This window comes from Mustela lutreola, chromosome 12 (genome assembly GCF_030435805.1).
Source record: "Mustela lutreola isolate mMusLut2 chromosome 12, mMusLut2.pri, whole genome shotgun sequence".
Lineage (NCBI taxonomy): Eukaryota > Metazoa > Chordata > Mammalia > Carnivora > Mustelidae > Mustela > Mustela lutreola.
In genome coordinates, this window is record NC_081301.1 from 31,427,338 (window position 1) to 31,455,277 (window position 27,940).

The window sequence follows — 27,940 nt, forward strand, 5'->3', positions numbered from 1 at the left end:
CTGATAAACACGTGTTAAATTATGAATGAGTGAAAAGCAGTGTATTTCCAGGAAGGAAAATACAGTCCATCCTGCTTCCAGTTCCTTTTGAAGTATAGTCGACATACAAGGTTACATTAGTTTCAAGTGTAGAACACAGTGATTCTGTAACTCCCTGCCTTATGCTCTGCCCACCACAAGTGTAGCTACCCTCTGCCACCATGCAACGTTATTACAGTGACATTGACTATATATTCTTATGCTGTACCTTTTGTCCCTGCGACTTATTCCATAACTTGTTTCCAGTTTCCTTTCAAAAAGATATGGTAAGGAGTCGAATGGATGGTTAAAATGTTGACTCTTCTTTTGTCTAGTGAGACCTTGGGCTTATCACTATTCCCTGGATTTCAGTTTTTTGCTTTCATAAGAAGAGGAAGTTAAGTCTCAGATCTAATTGTATGTGGGGGAGTAAGGGAGGGAGAGAGAGAGAGAGAAGGAGCGAGAGGGAGAAGGAGAGAGAGATTTTCCTCGGGTAAAGAGAAATAATCTTTCTCACAATTAGTCTTCGTTTATATAAATTACCACAGGGTGATACCAAGGCCAAGAAAAGTTGAAGTTTAGAGTTCAAAGAGGTCCTTTTATCTCCTGAAGCTTGAAGAAGGTTTGATTTATGTTTGCAGCCTTGACTTGGGTCCACAATCTTGGGATCTAAAAATGATAAATCACATCAGCAACTAAACTCATCCTTTATAGTTTACAAAGTACCTTTGTTTGCCAGCTTCTTCCTTTCTTTCTGTCTCTCTGTCTTTCTTGTTTTGCTACAGATATTTCCCAAGCACTTTCAAATCTTTAATCTTTTCATTGGAAGTTTGTAAATACCATATGTGGTAGCCTGGGTAGATACGGTTTTTAATCGCATTTTGGCTTTAGAATTATATAGTCTTTTAATTTAAAAAGTATTTTTTTATGAAAACATTCTAACCAGCCTTGGTTTAGAACATTAGTTTGCTTCTTACTAGCAAAATGACCTTTGGCAGGTCACTTGATCTCTCTGAAACTTGCTCCCTCACCTGCAAAATGCGGTTAAGAGTGGAAGCTCTATACAGGTTTGCTGAATTAAATAAGATAATAGAGCACATGTTGCGCCCGAATCAGTAAATGCTAAAATAAATTAATCATTACTATTTGATGACTTTTTTTTACAAGGGGGGATGGAACCCCCGTATTCTTTCCTAAAGTCTTTTAGGTTGTAGACAGCCTTGGCGTCATTGGTTTTTGATAATATTCAAAGTAAAAGCTCTCAGTTCTATGAAGTTAGGTTTAATGTTGGTGTTTGGCTTGAGAGTTTTAACTCAGGCTCCTTGACTACCATTCCTCCTGGAATTTTTTTTGTTCTTGTTTTACTTTTTTTTTGGAGTTTCTGTTTAGCAGAAACTTGGAGCCAACCCATTTTAAAGAGTTGGCTCTCTCATGCCATTTTCAAGATTCACAGAGGCTTTGTCTTTGGCCATTTTTATATCACTCTCTGTTTCTTGGGTCACTCCTGAAATAGGAAGAAGTTCAAAAAGGTCTTTTTACTTTTTCTATAGATCATAATCTCCTTGGTGACACAGTTTCTTGGCTGGCAGAGATCCTGATGCTTGTCCAAAGTATGGTCTTGGCCCATTTACCTATGTATGATCCCTAAAGAACACTGATTAGAAAGTTTATAAAATTGCTATTAGAGTTACATAGAGCAAAGATGCAAGCAGCAAAAAGTGTTGCTACAGCAGTCATTGTTGGCTCAGGACAGGATTCTCCCCTTGCTACTCAGTATTTGGCCCTTAGACCAGCAGCACCAACAGCACCTGGGAGCTTGCAAGAAATGCAGAGTCTTTACCTGACAATACCTCTACTGATCAGAGTGATCAGATTTTACATTTTAACAGGTTTCTCAGGGAAACCTATGTCCAGTTCAATTTGGAGAGTACTGCTCTAATAGACATGTTCCTCAGTCCAGCCCCGTGCCTAAAGGATACAATGGCAGATCGGCTATGCGCACCAGATTCATTCCCACACTGACTACTACTCACTCACCTGCTCTTGAGCTAGTTTCATTTTATTCTGTCTTGATATGTTCACTGTCTTCCCATTTTTACCATTTTGGCAATGCACTCAAATTAAACTTTGGGGGGATGCTTGACTCCCCAGCTTTGCTCACCATTTAACAATAAGGATGGTTTTCCTGCAGAGTGGTGGTCCCGAACCCCTTATGCCTCTCTGTTTTCAGGGGCAGCTCCATTAGGAAATCCTTCAGTACTTCCCTGCTCAAGCCATGGTCAACAGGGCCTTCCAAAATGTATGTATTCAGAAAAGTGCATGCAAGTGCTCATGGGTGTGCATGTGTAGTACCAATGTAGCCAGATACACTGAGCCCCAAAGGAAAAGTACAGATATTAGCGAGACACTTTATGAATATGGTGATAACTATTTTAAGAGATGGTAGCTCTTCTCTGCTGACTAGATCTTCTTCTTAATTGTGGGTGCTATATTTATCATACATAATTTTTATTAAATCTGATTTCTATAGCTGATGCCATTATACTGAATTTTAAACATTTGATTCTGTCTTTCTTCAAACAAATTAAGGCACCAGGGCAAGATATGATTTTTAATGATCTTATATTTTGGGGAGAGGGGAGTTTTTGAATTTCTTCAACATTGAAATTTTTTGCGTGCACAGCAAAATACCAAAAGGAAATAAATTCAGTGCAAAGAAATGAGGAGCACAATGACCTTGGATGTTTTCATCATATTTTTTGAAATATTCTTCCTCCCTTTTGTAAGGTTTCATAGTGAAATAACACCCTTGTCAAAATGTCTAAGCACTCCAATAATAGGTGATGGAGAAATGGTGACAGAGAGAAAACAGGGGCTTCTAGCTCACGAATATAGCATCTGCGCAAAGCTTTCCACTCTTACGTGCTTCACAAGAGTAAATGCTTTAGAACCACAGTCTTGATGAAAGTAAAAGTGACTGTCAGTAATGTCCACTTTCTCTGAGAGAGACGTTCAACTTTAATGTTATTAAAAATGAGAACTTCACCTATTTTTAGCTTTCTCTTTGGTCACCAAGGTTGTTGTTTGAATACTGGCAGGAAAAAAAAACCCAACCACCTAGTAATGCCTATTTTATGTTAGCGTGTGCTAATGAGCTAAGAAAATTTTCTTCCCTCTAGTTTGGAAACCTTGGTATAGAAGGAGGAAAAAAAAGTTTGTATTAATGGCGGTTTGTGTGTCTGTCATTTAATTAGAACCAGGAGATGTCATGTGATCTGGTACTCCTGTCAAGACTTAACTGCCTTCTTGTCCTTTTCTCCCAGTACATGAGTATTGATTATATTTGGATTAAATAAGATAATGGTAGAAAGATACTTAAAAACTGTACATTACCCGGCAATGTTACTCTATCTTATAAAACTGACTGTATAATCTGATGAAGAAATTTAAAGAAATGCCCTGCTTGCTGATGATGGCTTAACGTATAAACTGTCTAGGTAAAACGTGCCTTGTGACTGACATTTGCGATCTGTTGCACTAAAGAAGAGAGTAATGCAGAGTTTTCTTTGCAGCAAGGCACTGTGTTTGGGGTACCTTTTTGTTCTGGGTGGCTTGTCTTCTCACCCCTGAAATCAGGCCTCTGGTGGTTGTTTGGCTCTACCCCGGCCAGGTCCTGGCCTGGTGCAGGCTGGTGGCATTGCCTACCACGTGGCCTATCAGAGGACTTTCTTTGCCCAGTGAGAGGGCCTGCATTTTCCTATGAGCCAGATCTTCAGGATTCTGCTTGGAAGAAGTCATTCCATACTTTTGTTTAAAAACCGTGATACGTTTGATTTGTAGAGTTTTCTAGCATATAAAAGTAAGCTATAGTTGAGAACTGTACTGACCAGTCTAGCCACCGCTAGCCATGGTTGGCTATTGAGAACTTGAAGCATGGCCAGTACCAACTGAGATGTACACTTAGTAAAAAAATGCACACTGGATTTAAAAAGCTTAGTAAAAAGAGAGAGACAGAGAGAGGGAGAGGAGAAGAGAGAACGCAAAATATTTCTTTAGTGGTTTTTTTAGGTTGATTAATGTTGAAATGATATTTCAGATCTATCTAGTTCCTTAGCCCGCTCAGGCTGTTACAACAAAATATAATAAACCGGGTAGCTTATAAAGAGCAAAAATTTATTTCTCCCCGTTTTGGAGGTTGAGAAGTCCAAGATCAAAGCACCAGCAGATTTGATGTCTGGTGAGGGCCCATTTCCTGATTTGTAGATGACAGGCTCTTCACTATAACCTCACATGGCAGAGAGTTAAGGGAGTTCTCTGGAGTCTCTTACATAAAGACACAAATTCCACTCATGAGGGGCTCTGCCCTCATGCCTAATCACCTTCCAAATACCAACATTGAGGATTAGGTTTTGATATATGAATTTTGAGGAGGCATATTCAGTCTACAGGATTGGGCTAGATGAAAAATGTTATTAAAATCCATTTCATTTTATTTTTTACTTTTAAAAATATAGCTACTAGAAAACTTTAAATTATGTATATATCAGAAAATCAGAGAGCACGAAAGTTATGAGGAAGTGAAGGCATCTATTGGTCAAAGGTCATTTTGCAGTTTGGACTCAGACCAGCAGGATTATACCAACTGAGTGGTTCTTTTCCATGAAGTAAGAGAATTTAAGTCACAGCTACAGCAAGGCAGAACATTTCTGGTGGAAACAAAGTCGTTGAAAAGGAAGTCAATTGTTGTCCCTTCCGTAAATGTAGGGTTGAAAATCTCTTCAGCTGGAGAAGATACAGGTGACAAACGAAAGGAACCTATGGGGATTTGTGACGCTGAGTTGCTATGAAGCATTTAAACGTACCCAACTCAGCAGCACATCTTAGGAGGCTGAGTCAGGGAGAGACTCAGAGTGAGCTGGGGGACTTGCACAGGACAAGGCAGGAGCGAGTGCCTGCTGGAGTTTCCTTTGCATGCCTCCTTCTCTGTGAGCTCCCTAGATCAGCCTCTTTCTTTTCTCACACTCACAGCTTCTTATTTTGTGTTCTGTAGTTTCCAGACTCCACATTTCCTCCACTTTTGGAAATGGGCATATTTTGCTACCTCCCTTCTTGTATTCTCTGTTTTTCAGGGTTAGTGTCTGAGTGTCTGCAGTCACACCTGTGAGTTCTTTCAGGCTCTGCATATTCACCTCAGCGGGACAACACGAGTGCTGCCTCAAGAGAAACTTCTCTTGACTACCTCCTCTGCCACCCCCAATGTAAAGTGAGTCTTTAATATAATCTCATTTCACTTTTTCCTTTCATCATAGTTCTTTTTTTTTTTTTTTAAAGATTTTATTTATTTATTTGACAGATAGATCACAAGCAGGCAGAGAGGCAGGCAGAGAGAGGAAGGGAGGCAGGCTCCCCGATGAGCAGAGAGCCCGATGGGGGGCTCAATCCCAAGACCCTGGGATCATGACCTGAGCCGAAGGCAGAGGCTTTAACCCACTGAGCCATACAGGCGCCCCTCATCATAGTTCTTATTGCAATTTGTAATGATATATTTGTACAATTTGTAATGATATATTCATATATTCAATTATAATGTTGCCTTTCCTGCTGAACTGTAACTGTGCGATGGGGTCCGGCTTTTTTTTTTTTGTTCTCTGTGGTGGTCCCAATGCCTGGTATGTATTAGGCACTAAATAAGTATTTGTTGGATGGATGGATGGATGGATGGATGGGTGTATGGATAGATGGACAGATGGATGGGTGGATTTATCATGAGGAACTCTCTTAATATCAGTTATCTTATCATGACACTAATTCCATTTTGGTAATCTTTTCTTCTCTTTGGTCTTTGGGGATCAGTTTTTCTGTGAAAAAAAGGAAGGCACAGCACAGGCTGAGTGATTTTGCCATTGTTAGTTGATACCCTGGGCCTGTCCCTTCCTTGTTAGTTTTTTCTTTTTGCTTAGACCATATCTTAAGAGCCGTGTTTGTTATCTAGAATGATTAACTCCCACCTTCCCCTAAAGCCTCATCTTGTTCAAGATAACAAGTTTTTCTTTTTTCCTTGTTTTGTTTTTGTTTGTTTGTTTTGTTTGTACTGGTCTAGTCTTCTTTGTTTTCATTATGGGTTTATATTATCTGTCTTCTGTCCTTTATCCTTTCCTTCTTATATGGAAATTGTTATGTATATTTAAAAAATAATTTTAAATGCCCCATTTGTCTTCTGAAAAGAGTTTAGAGTCCTTTAGAACTCAGAGTCTAAATTCCTTTTATTCCTCTGCAATGAGAACACACCTTTTTAAAAATAATATTTTATAGTTTGGTTTTTAAATGTCTAAGACCAATGTTGAATTATACAATAGTGCTCCTGACTTGCTTTTTAATCAAAGATGATTTCATAGTGCATTGGTTTTCCATTGCTGCTGTAACAAGTTACCCCAAACTTGGTGACTTGAAACAGCATCCATTTATTTTCTTGCAGTTCTAGAGGTCAGAGTCTGGAAATTAGTTACACTAGGCCAAAGTCAAAGTGTCAGAAAGGCCAAGCTTCCTCTGGCAGCTCTAGGGAAGATTCCATTTCTGTGCATTTTCCAGCTTTCCCGTGGCAGCCTGCATTCCTTAGCTTGTTGTCCCCCTGAGGCCAGCACTGTGGCATCTTGCTTCAGTTGTCCCATTGTCACCTTCTGTGTCTTCTTCTCTGCCGTCCTCTTATAAGGACATTTGCGACTGCATTTAGAGCCCATCTGGATAAACCAGGATGACCTCTCCATTTTAAGATCCTGAACTTAATCACACCTGTAAAGTCTCTTTTGCCATAGAAGGTAACATTCACAGGTTGCAGGCATTAGGACCTCGCTCTCTTTGAAGACCATTATTCAACCTTACCACAGTGAGAGAAATAGAAGACCAAATTTTAACCTTGTATGATAAAAGTTTATGTAGGCAGGAGATTAATTATATAACGTGGGTAAATAAACCAAGATAAGTGATGTATGTATTTCAGAGTATTTATGGTGGCTTTCTGTGATTTATAAGTAATTTTTACTCACTCCTTAGTTTTTGCTTATCTGTATATGAAATTTTTTTTACAATGAATATGTGTTTTATTTATGAGAAGAAAAATGCAAATAATATTTACTTTTCAAAATAGAGTCAGAATAAAAAAAAAATCCCTCCCTAATTAAAATATGACCTGACACTCAGAATAAACTTTTGTTGGGGAGGAGATAAAGAGTATTTATGGTGTATCTCTTTTGATTTCAAATATAATTATATTGCTTATAAAAAAAAGTTGGTTTTTTCTTCTGTGTTTAATTAGAAGAACACTTTGGAGGAGAGAATTATCTCTAGTAATTTTTATTTTTATTTTACATATTTTCTAAGAGGATAATTTCAAAATGAGCAAATATTTTTTTTCTTTCTGGTATTCATAACTCTTTTTCCTTTTTCTTTACTTACTGAATTGGCAAGGAATTCTAAAATAATTTTGAGTGCTAGTGGTAAAACCAGGAAGACATCTGAACTCTTCTACTTAATGAGGATATTTCTATAATTTCCTCATAATTTCTGAAGCTGTATATATCATGAGCTAATTGTTATTTATGTTAGGAAAGACTTTTTTTAATTCATGAAAAATCTTTTATCAGGAATAGATATTAAATTTTGTTAAGACTTTTTAACCATCTCTGAAGCTGACATTATGGTTTTTTTTTTAATTATTTTTTCTTTCTTGACCTGTTGATGGTCAAGAATTACCTTAGTAGATTTAGGTTAAATATTACTTGAAAAAGAATTAATTGTTGTTTTTCTGTGTTAGTGTATTTGGTTTGTAAATAAGGTATTAAGAATTTTTGTATCTTTGTTCATAAATAATTTTGTTTCATAGCTTTCTTCTGGGTGTGTGATTACTTTATTAAGGTTTATTTATTTTAGTCTCAAGCCTTGAAATAAAGAGAATTAATCTGTTTTTTGAGGGCCTGAAAGAATTTATCCATCATACCATATACACCCACCATTTTTGGAGGGAGGTAATTTTTGGACAGTATTTTCAATTTATGTCATGGTTTCTTTAATCCATCAGATCTTTTATATCTCTTGGATCAATTCAATTAATTTACCTTTCCTTAAAATTGTTCCATTTCTTTCACATTTTCAATCTCGTAGTATCATGAGAAAATTTTTCATTGCCAATGTCTCTCTCCCATTTCTCCCGTTACATAGGGGCAGGACTGCTTTATCTCTTTGGGTTCCTATGTACTTACCTGGTTTTGGAGTGAGCAAAATCCCTGCCACTTTTAGCCACTGCTTTTAAATTGATCTATTGCAATTTTTTTAGTGAAAACCTGCTGGCCTCTTTAGGGTGCTTCTGTTCTCAGATCCATCCTGTATATCCTACTGTTTTTTCTTACACAGATGATAGTGATATGGAGGTCTTGACTCTTGAAGATTTATCCCACTCACATGTATTTAGGGGATCATAAAGACACCTGTCACCTAGTTTTATTGTAAATGTTGTCTGTGGGTTTTGGTTTTGTAGTCTAGTTACTCTGTTTTTATGCAAATATTTAGGAATATCCAAAAATGATCCTGCCACTGTCATCCCCATTTTCCCAGAATTCTCTCTTTCTTTCTTAATTATATGTTAGAAGCTTTTTTTGCATAATTTTGGTGGTTAAAAGACCAGCTCTTGGGTTTATTTACCACTTCTGTGACCTGGCTATTTAATATTTTTCTCTTTTACCTTGTTACTTGATATGCTCTTTGATGTTTATTCATTCCTTTTTTTATTTTTTAAAAGTTATACTATTGTTCCTTTTCTGGATCTTAAGTAAGACTAGTTCATTTTTTCCCATCTTCCTTGTTACATATTAAAATATTTAAGGCAGTGCTCTTTTTTTAATAAAATTGCTTCGGAATTTCATATAAAGTTTTATTTATAGTTTTCTCATCTTTGTTTAAAAAGTTATCTGCAATTATGATTCATATTTCTTCTTTAACAATTCCTTAATGAAGTTACTTTTAATCTTCTAAGTGGCTGGCCTTTTCTTTGAACTTTTGTTATTAGTTTAGAATTTTGTGAGATAATATTCAAAGGTATAGCTCGTGAAACTTTGGTTTTGGAACTTAGAAATTTTATCTCTATACTAATACATCATAAAGTATTGTAAATAGTCTATAGGTCTTAGAAAATAAATTATATTTTCTGTTTGTACAATATTAAGTTGTATAATTTATGAAATTATATATTAAATGAATTTTAATAAATAGATTAATCAGCATCTTTATTTCCTTGCTTAATCTTTATTTTATTTTAAAAATTTCTTTTATCTTTTATTTCTTTTTATCTGTCAAAGACAGTTTGAGCATTTCTGGAATATAATCATTTTTCCATCATTTTTCTTTTTGTTTCTAACAATCTTTGCTTTAAATGTGTCAGTGAAATATTGTTTGACATATACATGTTCATGACAATTATATACATATAGAATGATTATATAAAATATAAAATGATGGTCTCTCAAATTTGTCTATACTTAATGTTATCAGATATCGGTATTGTAGTCAGGCTTTATATTTGTATGCATTTACATAATATTCCTTATATTTTTGTATTGGTTTATTTTAAGATGTGTTTTGGTAAATAACAAATATTAGGTTTTGTTATTTGACCCAATCTGAGAATCTTTGCGTAAGGGTTGTTTTTGTTAAAACAAATAGATTTTACGTCCATTTTTTGTCATTTTGTTGCATTAACTTTTTTTTTCTACTTTCTTCTTACATTTTAGGGGGTCATTCTCTATATATGGTATATGGTTTCTTTTAACTTCTCCACTGTTTGGGGAAGTATATTTTTTATTTGAAATTCTACAAATTATTACTTTCGATTTCTTCTAGCTTGTTTTCGAGTAAATCTACAGATGAGAAGGAAGGACTCAGAATGTTTTGTAAGGTACTGCAATTTCATCGGCATTGTTGCCAAGTACTTAATTTTAGTCATGTCTTTTTTTTTTTTTAAAGATTTTATTTATTTGACAGAGAGAGTTCATAAATAGGCAGAGAGGCAGGCAGAGAGAGAGAGAGAAGGAGGAGGAAGCAGGCTTCCTGCTTAGCAGAGAGCCCGATGCGGTACTCGATTCCAGGACCCTGAGATCATGACCTGAGCCGAAGGCAGAGCCTTAACCCACTGAGCCACCCAGGCAGCCCTAGTCATGTCTTTTAAAGTCCATCCCAACCCTGTCCAAGAGATACTTTTGGACCATTTCAGGGATGAAATAACTGAGGCTCAGAAAAGTTAGATAATGTGCTTCTGATTGAATGACTTGAAATTGATCCCCTCCAACTCTGATTGGCTTCAGAGCCCTTGATCCTGGGGCTGTAGGAAGGTGAGACTGAGATTTGAGTCTTGGGAGACTGCTGTTTTTGGAAGAAACCACCCCCTACTTTGCTGCACCAGTCAGGGGAGAGGAGGAACTTTCTGTTCTCCTGGGAGGGGCCAGTGTTATGTGTGTGTGGAGGAGGGATGGTTAACAAGATTCTTCCTACTTCTTGTGTCTGAGTCTCACTGAATTTGTTACAAGGAATGTAAGTTTTTGCCATTTTTAGAAAACTGGGACTTTCCCCATCAGGGTGAGAACTGGAAGGAGAGCTTCATTCCTGTCTTTACCACTTTTTAGCTTACTGACATTGGTTTCAAGGCCTTGCCTCTTTGGAATCATTTTATTTGTCTCAAAGTCAAATGTATTCCTGACTGTTGTTCTCCTCATAAGCCAAATACATGGAAAGCTATTTCTTCGAGAGCCTTTATGGTGACTTCTAGTGGAGAGTGGGAGGGGGAAAGACCAGTTGCCTTGTGCACCACTGTTCTCCACCTCTAGTAGGAAGGGAAACAGGATGACGACAGAAACCTTCTCTTCTGGCTGTACCGTGAGGTGGTTGACTTCTGTGGCCCATCCCCGAGAAATTTCCCTGCACGTTGCGGCAGAAAACTGCCTGTCATTCAGTTCCTCCTCTGGCAGACAAACTGATTTTAACCGTGCCTGGCAACTCCCCTCTCTTGGCTGTCATTCCTGTGAACCTGATGGTTTGCTAGTAAGTAATTCTAATGAGTCCAACAGGGGATCTCATGACCCTTTGGTAAACATGACCCCAAGTGTGAGCATTACCCTTCAGTCTCTCTCCACTAGAGATCAGTACCTTTGCAATGAGCTGATGAGCAGGTGTGCTACTCGAAGAAGAACATGGGCATCCTCCTCCTTCAGTTCCTCCTTCAAAAAGGCCTTCTGGAACTGACCTTTGAGTTCAGATCAGATCTGAAGAATGAGTGGAGGCAAAATGCCTGGGGAGTGGGGCGGGCAGCACGGAGAGGCAGATGGGAACAGGGAAGAGGGTGTTGGACCAGGACTCTGGGAACTCCTGAGGAGTAAGAGACACTTGACAGAAGGTAGAGCTCTACCTGGGTATACACAGAAACTTGTGCTCCTGTGTATTTGTATATCCAGAGGAAATGATGGGATTGGTGTGAAATTTTATCCCAAGAATTTATCTCAAGAAAATTTATCTCAAGAATTTTATCTCAAGAATTCTTTTGGAAGGGATCCTTCCTTTACTGATTCATTCATTCATTTATTCATTCACCAGAAACCTTCATGACGTGCCTGTCTTGGACCCTCCCAGGTCGGGCTAGGCCCCGTGGGAAGCAAGGCTCTGTCTGTTTCCCCCTCTGTGCTTGTGTGTTTGGCTCGCCAGGTCCAGAGGGGTCACAGCAGAGAGAGGACAAAGTCTCAGAGGCAAGCCTGGCTTCCAGTTCCAGGGTATGCGACTTCACCGTGTGGTCATTTGTTCTGCAGACATGTCCCTTACTCGCATAGCAGGGGAGGCTCGTTGATTAGAAGCAAGAATTTTCAATTCCTTTTTCCAACAGTTTTATGATGAAAACGGTCACTGGGTCAGTCCCAAAGGAGTAGGCTGCCCAGGCTGGTCATGCCTTGGTATATGGGGGTGGATTTCTGTTCACACCCCTGGAGGAGGGTGAGTCTGAAGGGCTACTTCTTTAGAGGAGATCCCCTCATTCTAGCTGGAGGAACCGGTAGATCCCAAGTGCAATGAGGTGTCCCAGGTGCTCTGACGGAAGGCTGTGGAAAGTGTATGGGAGCACAAAGCAAGGAGGACGGTTCTCCCCGGGGTGGCCAGAAAGGGAACAACACTTAAGCACTTGACAAATGTCACACCGATCTGAAATGGCACTACGGTGCCTCTCCAAGCGCCACACCTGACTGTGATGACACAGCCAGGCCTAAAGTCCAGGCCTAAAGTCCAGGCCTCACAGAGCTGGACACAGTCATGAGCAACGGTTCTACCCAAAGGGCTCCATGCCATGAGAAGGTGCACAGCCCGCCAGAGCGCTCCTCCACGCAGGACAGGGTGGTAGCAAGCGGCTGGCAGCCAGAGGGTAAGGTGGGCTGAGCTGACTGGCAACAGCACTCAGGCTGAGCCCTTCCCCCTTGGCTTCCTCACCTCCGGGCGGAAGCCCTCTTCCTTCTGGGGCCCGGGTGTCTGTCAGCTTCAGCCATCACCCAAATCCACACTTCCACAGGCAGCTGGGTAGAAGCTGCGGATCCTGTTCACAGCCCCTCTCTGGGCTCACAAGCCCCAGGCTGCTCAGGTCCCCTGCCCGTGCTCTGTCTCTAACCTGGTGGACTGTGCTATTTGTTTTTTGTTTTGTTTTGTTTTTAAAAGATTTTATTTTATTTATTTGACACACACACAGAGAAATCACAAGTAGTCAGAGAGGTAGGCAGAGAGAGAGGGGGAAGTAGGCTCCCCGCTGAGCAGAGAGCCCGATGCGGGCGGGACTCAATCTCAGGACCCTGAGATCATGACCTGAGCTGAAGGCAGAGGCTCAACCCACTGAGCCACCCAGGCACCCTGGACTGTACTATTTGTAAAAGAGCGTCCAGAACTTCAGGATCTGCCCATGGGCAAGGTCCTTAGCCGCTCCAGGCCTCTGCTCCCTTATTGGTAAGGGGGGAGATACTGGCGCTACCCCTATGGGTCTGAAATGAGAGAAGAAGCATAAAAGGCTTAGCCTCAGAGGCTGACATAGAGATACTCCTCAAATAGAAGATAGGACATTAATGAGTGGGGATAACTGTCTGGGGGAGCATATTAAAAATGCAGGTCCCCAGGCCCACTCTCAGCTACACTAATGGTTAGCAATGATCAGGGTCTTACCATGTCCCAGGAAGACATCATTCTAAGTCATTTTTTGGAGTTACCTCACTTCCTCATCACCGTGACCCTATTATGATGTGCGTTTTTACATGCCAGGAAGCTGAGGCCAAAGTAGATGAGGCAAAGGGTCAAAGTTCACGTAGCCAGTAAGTGTGTAGAATCAGGATTTGAAACCAGTAAGAATGACTTCAGGGCCTGTGTGCTGACGCCTCGGCTCCATGCTGCTTGTGAGGGCTGTGTGTTTCTGGGGCTGGGGAATCTACACTTGTCACCACACCTTATTTGATTAGGAAACACACAGTCTGTAGGTCATGCCTGGAGAAACACTGTGAAGGCAGTTACTTCTATCTGCCTCCGCCTCCGCCCCTAGCATCCCCCAAGGCTCATGGGGCTGGCTTTCTGTGACCTACCTCCTGCTGTTGCCTCTCATGGGATTAGCAGTTGCCCCCACAAGGGCTTGACAATAGTTCATACGAAGGCTTCTGGGAGCGTGAGTTGAGAACTCTGTCCATGACCAGAACCTGCAGATGTCTTTCTTTCCATATTTTTTTCTGTTTGCACTCCTCTATATGCTCTTGCCTTCAGGGTTCCCTGCTTATCACTTCCTGTCTTGCTTTTTCCCTTTGGAGGAGACATGCTTCCTGTTTACCTATCCTGTTTACTTGATACCCCTGAAGGAGGAGAGCCGGAGGGAGGGTGGAAGGATCCCTAAGATCCCTGTCCGAATTTCTTCCTATGGTGAGGATTGTCACCAAAATGTTATTTGTGGGTTCAGTTTTCTTGGAACACTTGGAACATCCCATTTCCTTTGAACATTGGGATTCCCTTTTCTCTTGGGGCTTGGTATACATATGTGGCCCTGGGAGGGAATGGACAAGGGCTTCAGGGGTTCTGCCGTGTCCCTTAGAAACTGAATTTAGATACAACAGTTGAGGGAGGTTGATACAATCGCTTTGTATGATCACATTTCTTTCTCATTTAAAATCTATTGATCTTAGGGTCAAGAGTTCAAGCCCCACATTGGTGTTGAGCTTATTAAAAAAAAAAAAAAAAAAATCCATTCATGGTTTCCAGTTACCTTGGTACCTCGGGGCAGAGTCCAAAAGTCCTTAGCCCCTAGTCTGAAGCCAGAGTCTGACGCCAGTTGACCCTACCTACCTCTTCAGCCTGTATTGGTCCATTCTCTGCTTATTCCAAATCCTCTGATAAGGAGGACTTGGAATAAGGTTAATAACCAAGCAAGGTTAAACCTCACTGACTTTCTGGTTCTTGGATGTGCTGGGATCTTCACCCATGGCCTTAAGTACTGTTTCTTCAGCTTGTATGCCCCTCCTCCCACAGCTCACTTTCTTCTACTTTAGATTGGAGTGCAGGTGTCACTCAGGACAGACTTTCCTAACCCTCCTGTCACAGCAACCCATATTTTAGCCACTTAGGACTTATCCCATGATCACTTGGGTCACTTCCCCATTAGATGCTTTCCAGGCTGGTGCGGCCCAAGTTGGCCTCACAGAATTCTGTGTCCCTAGTTTTCAGCATGGTGCCACACACACAATGGGTGTTCAAAGAGTATTTTCCAAATGAATGAGTCACGGGGAGGCCAGGGGGGCTCTTCAGACCTCTTCAGAGGTCTAAGAAAGACCGAGGAAGCAGCTGGGAGGCCTGTGGTACTGGGGCACTGCTAGGAGACTTGCTTCCAGGGATCTTCCATGAGTTCCTCAAAAATTGCCGAGCAAAACCATAGCAGCCAGGGTAGGGGAAAACCTGGGAGCGAGGAAGCCAAGCCCTTTCCAAGAATGTGTTTTGATAAGTTGGTTTCAGAACAACAAAGGCTATCCCAAGAAAGAGAAACTTAGTTCTCAGTAGAAGCTGGAGGTACTTCTTAGACAATAATGGTTAGAACTGGAAGGAAAATGAGAGACAGTCAAGTTTCCACGGATACTGAGCCCGAGTCAGAAAGTGAGAGCAGCTTATGCCAGGGCATAGAGCTAGCTATGGGGCCACAACCAGATCTCCTGGCTTCCAGAGCAATTCCTATTTCATTACAACATACTGCACTTTGATTCGGGGCCACTGCTGGCGGTGAAAAGAAATCATTAGAAAATGAATGTTTCCTGAAATATCACCTGCAATTTATTGCACTCAGAATTTCACACTGATAAATAACCTCTCTCTCATTAACATGCAAGCTCCCTACAATTAGCACTCTCATTTGCACTATGTAAACAGCTTCTAACTGTGCCTTTTACCTCTTTGTTCAAACAAAGATTTCTGTTAGCAAAGAAACAAGAAGGAAATTAGTAACAGGTGAGAGCTTATTTTTAATTATATTGAGATTGACTGTTGTTCTCCAAATCTTCTCTAATTCCCCCAAGATATTTATTTGCAGACCAGAGTTTTCAATCTATTAAAACAGCAGCCATTTCTGATCTTTATTTACTAAATGAAAACACAAATGGCAGCCGTGGATTCCTGGCTCGGTGCCAAGGTAGGCAGCACAGGGGGACGGTGCTACATCGGGCTTTGAACTGAGAAGTCTCACAATCGAAGTGAAGTAGTAAATATAGAAGATGTTGGAAAGCACCAGTTTTAGCATGCGGTGGGCTGAGAGTCCCAAAGTCAAGCCCTTCTCGGCTGTAAGTCCCACTTTCTACCTCCCAAAGTCAAGTTTGGGTTCTTTAGCCAAAGGATTTTAGTTTGTGTCCAGGAATGAGAAACTTTACGTCTGCCAATGATAAAGGGATTGGCTTGGAGCATCTCCTGGGATAGGAACACTTGGAACATTGATAATCAAAGATTATCGATTGCAAGTTCTCACTTAGAGCAAGAATCCCTTTGGAAACATCTAAAAACTGATGCTTTAGGAGCTCCTCATTTTACTTGTTAACGTACTCCATCCTGAAATTTGTTTTCTCTTGAGTCAACATCTTATCTCCGGCAACTTTCCTTTGGGAAATCCACTTTCCCCGAATCCACTTAGGGGAGACCATAGTGAAAGAAACCCCTCTTTTTCATGACAATCTGATGTCACTAAATCCATTTGAAGACAGGGCCATGTCCCCTGAGTCTGTTCTAGTCTGCATATGCTGAGTTCCTTTAACTGTTTTTAATGGAACGTGGTTCCTAGGCCCCTTATACTCTGGTTGGTTTCCCTTGGATGCACTATAGGTGGGGAAGGCCTCCTACAGTGTGTTGTCAAAGGATGGATACAGTGCTCCAAGCATTATCTGAATTCAATGCTGTGTCAAGGTTAAACTAAGCACCTTGACCCTCAAAGACCATCTTCCCAGGTGTGGATCTCGCCCTGCCCACTGGACTCTGAAGTTTTCATCTGTTAGAGGAGCATATTAGGATCCTCTAGATTTCTTTCTTCCTTCCTTTCTTCCTCTTTCTTTCTTTCTTTCAAGATTTTATTTATTTATTTGTCAGAGAGAGAGAGCACAAGTAGGGGGAGCAGCAGAGAGAGGGAGAAGCAGACTCCCTGCTGAGTAGGGTGCCTGATGTGGGACTCGATCCCAGGACCATGACCTAAGCTGAAGACAGATGTGTAACTGACTGAGCCAGCCAGGTGTCCCCTCCAGATTTCTTATTTAAAATCTATGACCTTTTCCTCAGAAAAAGAGAGCCCTCTTAGATGAAAGTCCAGTTATGACATTTGAGTATATTTTATTTAGTATTTCTAAGCTATTTCCAATAGTTGTTAATTTGCATCATGTAAAATATTTCATTTAACAAAGAGTTACCATAGTAACACCAAGAGATAGGCAGAGTTAAGGTATTCATGTCCATTTCACAGAGGAGGAAACTAGAGGTAAGGGCATGTGGAATGACACAGAATTGGGATTTGAACCTCAGTTCCGGACCTGGTTCCCACCTTGTTTTCCTTACTCCACAGCTGGCTCTGCTTAGCAGATAATTGGGTTGAGAGGGAGGAACTGAGCTTCTGGGGTGACTGACCAAAGCTTGGATTCCTCCACTCTGCCAAGTAGAACAGTCCTTTGGGGACTTTTGTCCTCTGTCATTTGTCCCAAGAGGTGGTTGATGGGAGCCCCATCATTGGTATGTAGCTGTAAAATGCCGGATTCACCCACGTTTACAAGCCGAATAGAGAATGTGAGTTTCTGAAAGTTGAAGGAAAGCTTGAATCGGAATTTATATTGCAATAATTTGTAATTTATGCTCCGACTACTTCTAGGTGACTTAATTCAAAGTTACATTTTAGAAAGGATGCTAAAAAGGACCAATAATACAAAGGGAAACAATTATACCTAGAAATCTAAGCCGGGAAGAGTTGCTATCAGCTTTCAGTTTCTTGGTATCAAGGCAAGAACAGAAACATAATGGGTTACCTAGCTCTCCTTTTCTTGTAAAAGGAAGCAAAGAGTCAGAGAAGTGACACCTACACCTACTGGAATCTCTCACTTTCATTGTTTTACATACAATTCTGAACAGCACGGTGATCCATCACTTCCATCATCACTGACAAACCGTTGGCTATTCCATTCAGGAGGTCCGGGCTGTGCTTTGTGAACCCACACTTTGAAACTGCCCCAGATGCTTCTGGTGATCAAGCAAATTAGGAAAAGGAATACCCGGGGATGCCTGTTAAAGATGCAGATTTCTGCCTCTGCCCCAGATCCTTACCTCTGTCTTTGGGCTTTTGAGCAGAGCAGTAGCTTGTTAGCTAATAACTGGGGCTCTCTCGTGAGGTCAGGAAGGCAGACGATTCTCTGTAGGGGCAAGGAAGTGGTGGCAATGATGTTTTCTTCCAATAGCTAGGGATTTGGATGTGTAATCTCACCAAGACAGAGGATCAGTCCTCCTTTTCATGAACCAGTCAGGATTACCTGCAAGGATGGCCCAGACTTCTCATTTAGGTAGCCGTGCTGGTTCTGATCAGTTGCTCGAGGCATGTGCAGCCCAAGGGTTTGACACCACAAGGCCAAAGAGAAACAATTTTATCCAGGAAGATTTTGGAGGAGGGTCTTGTCAACCATCTGGCTGTCGACAGAAGAAGCTTACCATAGCTCCTAAAGAGTGTTTGATTCTGCATAAAACTGCTGTTATATGGTCCCTCTGTATGGCTCAACATACCACTGCAGAACTCGATAAATTCACCTGTTAGAGTTATTTAATATTGTGCATCTGAATGCCGAGGAGTGTCTGCATATTAGAATTAATGTCAGTCTCGGACATGATGAATATGATTCTAGTGACTCCTCAGAGAAGCTTTGCTAGGGTACCATTTTATTGTCTGCTGTCTCAAAGGCTTAAATCTTTTTTTCTGCCTTCAGTTCATAGGATAAAAACATGTGAAATCACTGGGATTTATATAGGCAGATTTGGCAGCTCTTTCATTTTTTTTAACTTGGACTGTCAGATATAAATCAATGTTACAGCACTCTTTCCAAGAAAGTGTTAGAATGTGCATGTGTTTGGGGAGCAGACATGGTATTTCTATTATAATTTTGTTTGTTAGGTGTGATCTGAATTGTTTGGTTTTGTTTTATAACATTCACAATTTGTGGTTATTTAATTGGTTTTCCTCTGTTATCCCTACCCAGTGACTGTCAGGTTTTTGGTTTTTTTTGGTTTTTTGGTGTGTTCTCTCTTTTTTTTTTTTGCCACGATGCCTTTATTCTTGCCCAGAATGCCCACCCCCTCCTGCCCATCCTTTAAAACTTCACTCTGGCACCACTTTCTTGATAAAATCTTTTCTGATATCTCTACTCCATCTTGATCTTTCTTTAAACTGCTTCCAAATTTGTTGCCAAGACCATATATTTAACATTTTATTGTACATTTCCTAGTTATTAAGCATCTGTACCTCTCCATCGAGCACTTTATTTTTAACTGTTCCGTTGGCCAACAGTTTCACATGGGAATCTTGGATTTTTTAGTTCATTGTGGGCAGAGCCCAGATTTTAGAAATCTTTTTGATTCCACTCCCTCCCTAGTGGAGTGTGCCTATGGCTAGGGACATGTAGATATGTCTTTTTCAGTCTGCTGTGACAAATACACCCATAGACTAGGTAGCTTAGATAGCAGATGTTCATTTCTCACAATTTTAGAGCCTGAAATTCCAAGATTAAGGTGTTGGCCAATTTAGTTCCTCCTGAGGTCCTGCTTCCTGGTTTGCAGATGGCTGTCTTTTTTGTAACCTCACGTGTTGGAGAGCACAGAGAAGAAGCAGATTTTCTCTTGTCCCTTCTTATGAGGGCACCAATCCCCCATGGATCTAATTACCTCCCAAAGTCCTCCCCTCCTAGTACCCTCCCATTGGGGGGTTAGAGTTTTAATCTATGAATTTTAGGGGGCCATCAACATTCAGCTTATAGCAAGTTATTTAGGACAAGACTGTTTTATTCCCTCACCATTGCAGTTTGTAAAAGACTACTATTTGCAACATCAGTTGAAGGAACAGCAAGGATCATTTGATTGTAAACTCTGTGAAGGCAAAAAACCGTGAGTACTCTATTTATCACTTCGTCTCCATGGTACACCTTCAACTCCTTGAACAGATATTGAATTAATTTGTTGAACCTGATTTGTTTAAATTTGTTTAATTTGTTTAAACTTGATTTCATCTGAATATGTTTCACATGAGCCTTTTTTAAAGATTTATTTATTTATTTATTATTTAAGAGACAGAACATGAGTGGGGTTAGGGGCAGAGGGAAAGAGAGCGAGAGAAGCAGACTCCCTGCTGAGCATGGAGCCCAGTGTGGGGCTCCGTCTTGTGACCCCAGGATCATGACCTGAGCTGAAGTCAAGAGCCAGACAGACAGAGCCACCCAGGTGCCCCAAGTCTCACATGAATCTTCTATGTTGAAATTAAAAGCAAGGTATTTATCTCTGGCGAGGTAGAAGTTTCTGGAGTTTGAGATAAGCTGGGGCCTATTCTTTACTTGTCACTTTTTTTTTTAAATAATGGTTTTATTTTTTATTTTTTAAATTAAATTTATTTATTTTCAGCATAACAGTATTCATTATTTTTTCACCACACCCAGTGCTCCATGCAATCTGTGCCCTCTATAATACCCACCACCTGGTACCCCAACCTCCCACCCCCCCGCCACTTCAAACCCCTTAGATTGTTTTTCAGAGTCCATAGTCTCTCATGATTCACCTCCCCTTCCAATTTCCCCCAACTCCCTTCTCCTCTAACTCCCCATGTCCTCCATGCTATTTGTTATGCTCCACAAATAAGTGAAACCATATGATAATTGACTCTCTCTGCTTGACTTATTTCACTCAGCATAATCTCTTCCAGTCCCGTCCCTGTTGCTACAAAAGTTGGGTATTCATCCTTTCTGATGGAGGCATAATACTCCATAGTGTATATGCACCACATCTTGCTTATCCATTCGTCCGTTGAAGGGCATCTTGGTTCTTTCCACAGTTTGGCGACCGTGGCCATTGCTGCTATAAACATTGGGGTACAGATGGTTTTATTTTTAAGTGATCTCTGCACGCAAAGTGGAGCTGAAACTCACAACTCCAAGATCAAGAGTTGTATCCTCTACTGACTGAGCCAGCCAGGTGCCCCTTTTTCCCACTTTTTAAGCTCATCCCTCCCTGTCACATCCCAAAATGAATATAAGGGGCAAAGGAGAATCGGATTCTATGACATTATGGGGGGATTATCTTCATTGAAGAAACCCCAAATAAAGTCACTTTGTTTTTAGACATCTCTAATCATTTGGATTTTCCTGCATCCCCAAGAATTGTATCTCCTTTTATATCCTCACAGTATCTAGCATTTAAGGTGAAAAATTGCAATCTGTGTAAGTTTCATTCACTGGACAAGGTGAATCGAAACCCTGTAAAGGATGTCCTAAACATAGAGGAAGGCTTCGGAAGCAATGAGAACGAAGAAAAGTCATTATGTAAACATCTTGCCCTTCAACTTTGAGGGGTGATGGGGAAGCAGGAGCAAACAGACTTTAAAGCTTTCACTCTGGAGTTTTCCTATTAGACGTGTGGACTGATTGTAAGGAAATATGGGAATGTCTCTTCATCTACCACTCAGTCACCCAGGCTCCCACTTCTTCAGTACATGTGTTCCATACAGCCCTAAGCAGTTAAAGAGAGCTGTCCAGGTCTGGTGGCCCTTCACTGTTATTTGGCTCATTTTGCTTCTCAACAATAAGAGTTTGGTTGAGTCAGCTTGCCAAGACTCCCTCAGTATGGAGTACATCCTGGGTAGTTAGTCTTCATGGGTCCTGCTCGTGTAGGATCTTCAGCACAGTATTCCAACCCACTGTGATGAGGATAGCAGTGTTGGTTTCATTTCTACAGTAAGTGTATCGGGAAGGGAATAACAAGAGAAAGTCAGAAAATTGGTTAGGGTTGCTTCCCTTGGAAAAAATCTGGCAGATGCTTGAAGCTTCTCGGATTATCCTTCCATACATCGAAGTCCAGGACCCATTGGAGATTTGGGGGCAAAAGTGGCAGGGGTGAGGATGGCAGATGGCAGGAGGAGAGATGACTAATATACAGGAGGAGGCCAGGGAAGATGTTAGGCAGAGCTTCTTGAAATAGGCCTAGGAATTAATCAGGGAAGGAATGGGTTTCAGATGAGACAACTAGAATCTGGGACAGGCTATTCTTCTCTTTATTGGTAAGCACTCCCATTCCACTTTTCCCACTCACTTAGGGGTATTCATATATAATTTCATTCCAGGTCAAGGGACTGGCGCTCACTAATTAGAATGTTATATTTCTGTCTGTTGATGTGTCACTAACTGCTTTTTATGAGGATGTAAAGCAATTGGCAATAACGAGAAGGATGAATAGAGAGCTCAAAACCATGACTAGGAGATAATGTTAAAAGTCTCCTTTGTCTTCAGACATCGGAGGGCCACTATGTAAAAGAGGAGTTAGATGGATTCCTTCATTGTTTTGTTTTGTTTTGTTTTTTTAAGGATTTTATTTATTTGACAGACAGAGATCACAATTAGGCAGAGAGGCAGGCAGAGAGAGAGGAGGAAGCAGGCTCTCTGCTAAGCAGAGAGCCTGATGCAGGGCTCCATCCCAGGACCCTGGGATCATGACCTGAGCCGAAGGCAGAGGCTTTAACCCACTGAGCCACAAGATTCCTTCATTCTTAAGGCATAATGAGAATCAATAGGTAGAAGATGCAGGAAAACAGATTTGGGCTCAATAAATGAATTAACAATGGAATCTATTCGAAGGTGGTCTTACTACCTTCTGGGACATTGTGTTCCCCAGTCCTAGAAGTGCTTGAGCAAAGTCTAGGGACTATTTGCTAAGATTTCTGGGAGGAAGCTCTCTTTCAAAAGTAACAATATTAAGATTGAAATATTTAACTTTGGCTTCTAAGGCAAAGGCTTAAGAAATGGTGACGGCAAGAGCGGGGTAGATCTTTCCCCTTTTGAGGACTCAGTTTCCTTCCTTGCAAATTGAGAAGGTTGGGTCACATACCCTTGGAAATCAGGTGGATGCTGACACTCTATGCTAATGCTTAGGATCCAGGTAATATACCCATCCAGTTTTGAGGTCACAGTGCTAAGGGCACATCCAAGTGGTGTGTTGGCTTCTTCAATTACCTTAATTCTTCTCCTTAAGGAGGAGAGGGGGAGAAAGTTCAACCTTGGTTCCCATGACCTCATATACCATGTATCAAAGGCTTTGGAGATTTTCTGGCTGCCTGCCAGTTTTTCTGGTCATTTCTCATCTAGCCTTGTCCGTGTGCACCAGGGGCCTCAGTGAAGCCCCATGAGACATCGTTACCCAGCAGGAAGGAGCTCAAGGCTACTCTGAATCTGTTGAGGACTGGCTCTCTTCTAATAGTTCTGGGATTTCTGCTCTGATCATTTGACATGTTCTTAAATTGGAATTTATGGGGACTTCTTTCCAGAGTCCTAGGATCAAGTGGTAGAAATGAACCAAAGAGAAGACCTACTTTCTTATCTTAAAATCTCAGCGCTGGCAGATAACTAGAGCATACCAATGTTTATTAAAATTCTTTTCTAAAGGTCATCAAAAATCAATAATAGACATGCAAGATGGAGGACATATACAGTCCCTATTCACTCATTTATATCAATATTTGAGTCTGGCTATGTGCCAGCCATTGAGATAAGCACTGTATCAGTTTGCTACAGCTGCTATAACAAAATACAACAGACTTAATGACTTAAACAACTGAAATTTATTTTCTCATGAGAGAGGAGAAGGTCAGAGGGAGAAGCAGACTCCTCACGGAACTGGGAACCCGATGTGGGGCTCGAACCCAGGACTCTGGGATCGTGATCTGAGCTGAAGGCAGTGGCTTAACCAGATAAGACATCCAGGTGCCCCTGTGTTGTCTGTGTTTTTCTTAATCTCTTCTTGTAATAGCACCAGTCACGTTGGATAAGGACCTGTTCATATGACCTCATTTTACCTTAATGACTTCTTTAAAGCCCCATCTCCAAATAAACTCACATTCTGTGGTGCTGAGGGGTGAGTACTTCAGCATATGAGTTTTGGGAGGCCATAACTGTAACAAGCACAGAATTCTGATTTAGTGGCAGAAACAATAATCACGAAAAAAAGATTTTAACTAATAGGGAGGTCATTATGATTTAATTGGCTGCCTAATGTTATGGCAATCTTAAGCTGTGTGACCAGAAATAGGACACAATGTAGCTTCTCTTAACCAATTTTCATTTAGTTGACTTCTTGGATTGAGGCGTTCTCTTGATTACTTCTGTAAGTTATACCAACTAATGTGCACAGCATGCTGAATGCTGGTAGCGAGTGGCCTCTTCTTTAGCGTGCTCAGGCACTTGTGTTCCCTTCATGTGGGTCCATGCTCAACAAGAATCACTTGTGTTTACTCATGTATATGGAAATTCCATTCCTACTTGTTATTGTAATTATAGAATTTAATTACATATTGTGTAAATCAATGAACTATGAAGGCAGAAGAGAGTCCTTTCTATGAGAACTTTGACTGTTTTAGAAATACTTGTGCCCCTAAACATATAAGCCATCAGAAGAATTGGTGTCCATGTTCAACATGGTCCAAGTCTTTGGCTGTGCCTTACTTTATCCCTACAGAACATTAACATAATGGTTGAGAACAAGAAATCAGTCAATTCTAAAAGGCTAGAAGGATTCTGTACTCAGACTGTTTCACAATTGTCTTTATGTCCTTAGCTTAACTTAGTCTTCAAACTGTAAGCTATATGAAGGCATCAATTAGGTCTATTCTTCTCACCATACCTGATGATTACCACAATGCCTGGCATGTTGCACGTGCTCCATAAATATTTGCTTAATGAAGGACCTCTATTTGCATTTTGATACATTTCCTTCTAGCATTTTTTCTGTGTATAATCTACATATATATTTTTGAATACATTATATGTATTTTTTGTTCTCAGCTTTTTTCCCACTTAACCGAATACATCCTAAACATTTTCTTTGTTATTAGAAATGAGTAAGAAAAAAAAACTTTGGTTTTGGAATGAGAGCTTGTGCTCTGAGAATTGTGTTTAATATACCATCCATCTCACTTACCTTGATGGTTCTACAACATTGCGGGTGTGGCTAAGGGGATGCTAGGTTTGTGAATGGCATCCCTCATAAGCATTGCTGCAGAAAAAAGGTTGCAATTGCTGCTTTACTGGCTGGAATGACTTTCAAAGAGCAGATTGGATTTTTCAGTCTTGAAGGGTTTCTGCTAGTGACCAAGAGACTAAATAATTCTTCTTTTCTGAAATGACTCTCTCTTGGTTAGCTTCGCAGGATTTACAAGCAGCAGAAACTCAATATGTCCAAACCTTTCTTATGCCTCCATGTTATCCAGATCATTCAAGACTACCACCCTACTCTCAGCCATTCATGCTGCAAACTTTGGGTTCCTCTTTGAGTTGTCCCTCTCCCTCCACATTGGGTAAGTTTTGCCAAAGCCATCTCTGAAAATTCTCTTAAGTGTTCCCTCCCACACTCTCTGTTAATCATGACCTGTCCTCTCTCAGACCTTCATCACTCTGGCTTACGCAGAATCCTCCTAATGGGACTCATTACTTTCTGCCTCAACCACTTTTGATTCATGGTTACATTCCAGAGAACTTTGTTTCCTCCTCAATGCATATTGAATCATATTAACTTTTGTATTTTCTGATCAAAATCTTTTGAGGGTTTCCCTTGCCGTAGAATAGAGTTCTTATTTTTTCCTATGGTATTCAGAGCATTTTACTTCAACCTCTGTTTCCATTGTCTTTTAAGGTATAAAATATTTTAAATGAAAAGTTTTTAAAGATCACTCTTTATTACAGAAAGGTAGACGTGGCCAAATCCTGTCTCTAGCCCTTTCTGGGTGGTAACTTTGGGCATCTTAATCTCCCCCAAAAGAGCAATAACATGATGGTTAAAACAAGGACTCAGCAGCCCCTCCACCTGACTTTACCTCTTACTGGTGGTAAGACGTGGGGCAAATGACTTAAACAGTCTGGAACTCAGGTTCCTCATTTCTAAAATAGGTTTTGCACTGTATGGTTGAAATGTTGTGAGGATTAAATGAATTAATACACATGTAGTTCTTAGAACAGCACCCGGCATGTCCTAAAGGCTAGATAGCAGTTTGCTATTATCGTACAAGAGATGGTTTTCACTTTTGTAACACGAGGGTAGTACTACCCACATCACACAGGAGTACTTTGTAATGAAATAAAATGATATAGGATCACCCGTGTGAAAGTACCTAGATCAGCCTCTGATATAGATCAGATATTCAGCTATCTCCATTATCCAGACTGCAACCTAGAATTCAGTTCTGCCTCTTGGGAGTTTCCATAGCCCTTTTTTAGTAGTGTTAATATAGCACCCATAAATCTATATTAGAATTATAAATTATATATATATGTATATACACACACACATATATATATATATATATATACACACACATACACAGATATATGTGTGTATATATATATTCTCTTTCTAGAATATATATATGTGTGTGTATATATATGTGTGTGTGTGTGTGTGTATGTGTGTGTGTATCTATCTATATCTCTCTCTATATATGTATATTCTCCCTTGTTAGCTTTTTCTTAAGGGACTTGGCCGTGTGTCATTAATTTGCATATTACTTAACTCATGACTCAATCCCTTGCATGGATGGGTAAGGCAGTATGGATAGAGTATGAATGCATCCCCTTGATTCAGACAAATGGAGATCCAAATCTCCCTCACTCTTGCTAGCTTTATATAAGATCTTGGACAGGTTACTGACCCTCTTTGTTAATACTACACTCCATACGGGGCTAGTTGAGGAGATGATGAAGTGATCAAACATAGAGCAGTAACTTGACCATAACAAGAACTCAATAGTTCTTTGTTTTTGATAATTTATAGACATTTGTTAGTTTTAGTTGTAATCATAGGAATGCAGAGGTATCTATACTTTAATTCTTTGAAAAAATTTTTTTGCTTCTTTTGTTTTTTTTAGATTATAATATAGATAGAGGTGATCTAGGAATTTACCAGTTAAGTTTAGTTACTGGCCTTTACTTCCTCCAGATAGTTGGAACAAGAGGTAAGGACAGGAATGGGAAGCTCAATAGTGAGGGGTAGGGAGAAGGGAACCTTCCCTGTTTTCATCAGTAAATAATAAAAATAGGTCATGCATGTGACAAAGGAACAACCTTTTCTATCATTTCTTTGCTGAAATTGAAGAAACGAAATGAACACTGACGGAGATGGTTGATGTCACATTGTCATCTGCCATCCCTGAAATACCACTTCCTCTTCGTGGGGGCATGAGGACAGAATGGAACACAGAAATGTAACTTGGTCACTGATGGAAGGGGTATCACCTCTTCAGATGCTCACTTTAGTTGGAAGGGTGTCCTTGCCGAATACCTGGCTACCTTTTCTTAGGGGGAAAAGAAACATAATGTGAAGAAATATGGAAGACACCAGCATAAGGGCTCTTGTCAGATAAATGATTGAAAAGGCCCAATACATTATGCACTCCCCATCACCACCAGGCACACTCACTCAAGTCAATTATAAGTTTGTATGCCACGATTGTGCTAGGTGTCCTTCTAGATGCTGTGGGAAGTCACAGTGTGTTAAATGCAAGGATTTCTTGATATAGTCATGCCCTCAAGGTAGTTTATGATCTAGTGGGGAGACAGAAGTATTCTAAAGTTATCAATAATCTGTAAAATAATGCTCAATAAACTAGTGAAGAGTAAACAGAGAGCCATGCGACACTTTTAAGGAAGGAATTGCCCAAAGGGAATTAACATTTGTTAAGTAGCTACCATGCAGCAAATGTTGTGCTAGAAATTTTATGTATATTATTTCTTCCACGGAAAAATCAAATGAGGTCAGTATTATGAATCCTTTAATGGGTGGTTAAGTTGAATCTCAGAGAGTTTAAGTAACTTATCCATATCATATGTTTAGTGTGTATCATACATTAGTTAGGGAGGTATGCAGATTCTAGGTTGTTTGATCCCAGTCTTGGAAGATAACAGGAGGTAACTTTTGACTGGGGTTTGAAAAATGGTTTGGGAAAAGGGGGAAATAGGAGCAGAGTAGAGGGGACATGAAGAGAACACTTTCATCCTGAGGAAAGGATGGCATATCATGAGAGACCTTAGTAGCCATGTTGAAACTCTACCTGTCCCATCGTAGCATTCATTCCATCAAAAAACTCATGCATACT

At 40.4% G+C, this 27,940-nt stretch overlaps 1 long non-coding RNA gene across 4 annotated transcripts in view; it reads left to right on the forward strand.

The window, feature by feature from the left end:
- The window catches only part of LOC131812696 (uncharacterized), a 362,864-nt gene that overhangs the window by 183,886 nt on the left and 151,038 nt on the right, over positions 1 to 27,940 (forward strand). Inside the window, exon 3 of one of the 4 annotated variants that reach the window (XR_009346443.1) lies at positions 5,148 to 5,281. The exons of the other annotated variants lie outside the window; for them this stretch is intronic. This is a non-coding gene — a long non-coding RNA (uncharacterized LOC131812696). The remainder of the gene's footprint in view (positions 1 to 5,147; positions 5,282 to 27,940) is intronic. 4 annotated transcript variants of the gene reach the window in all.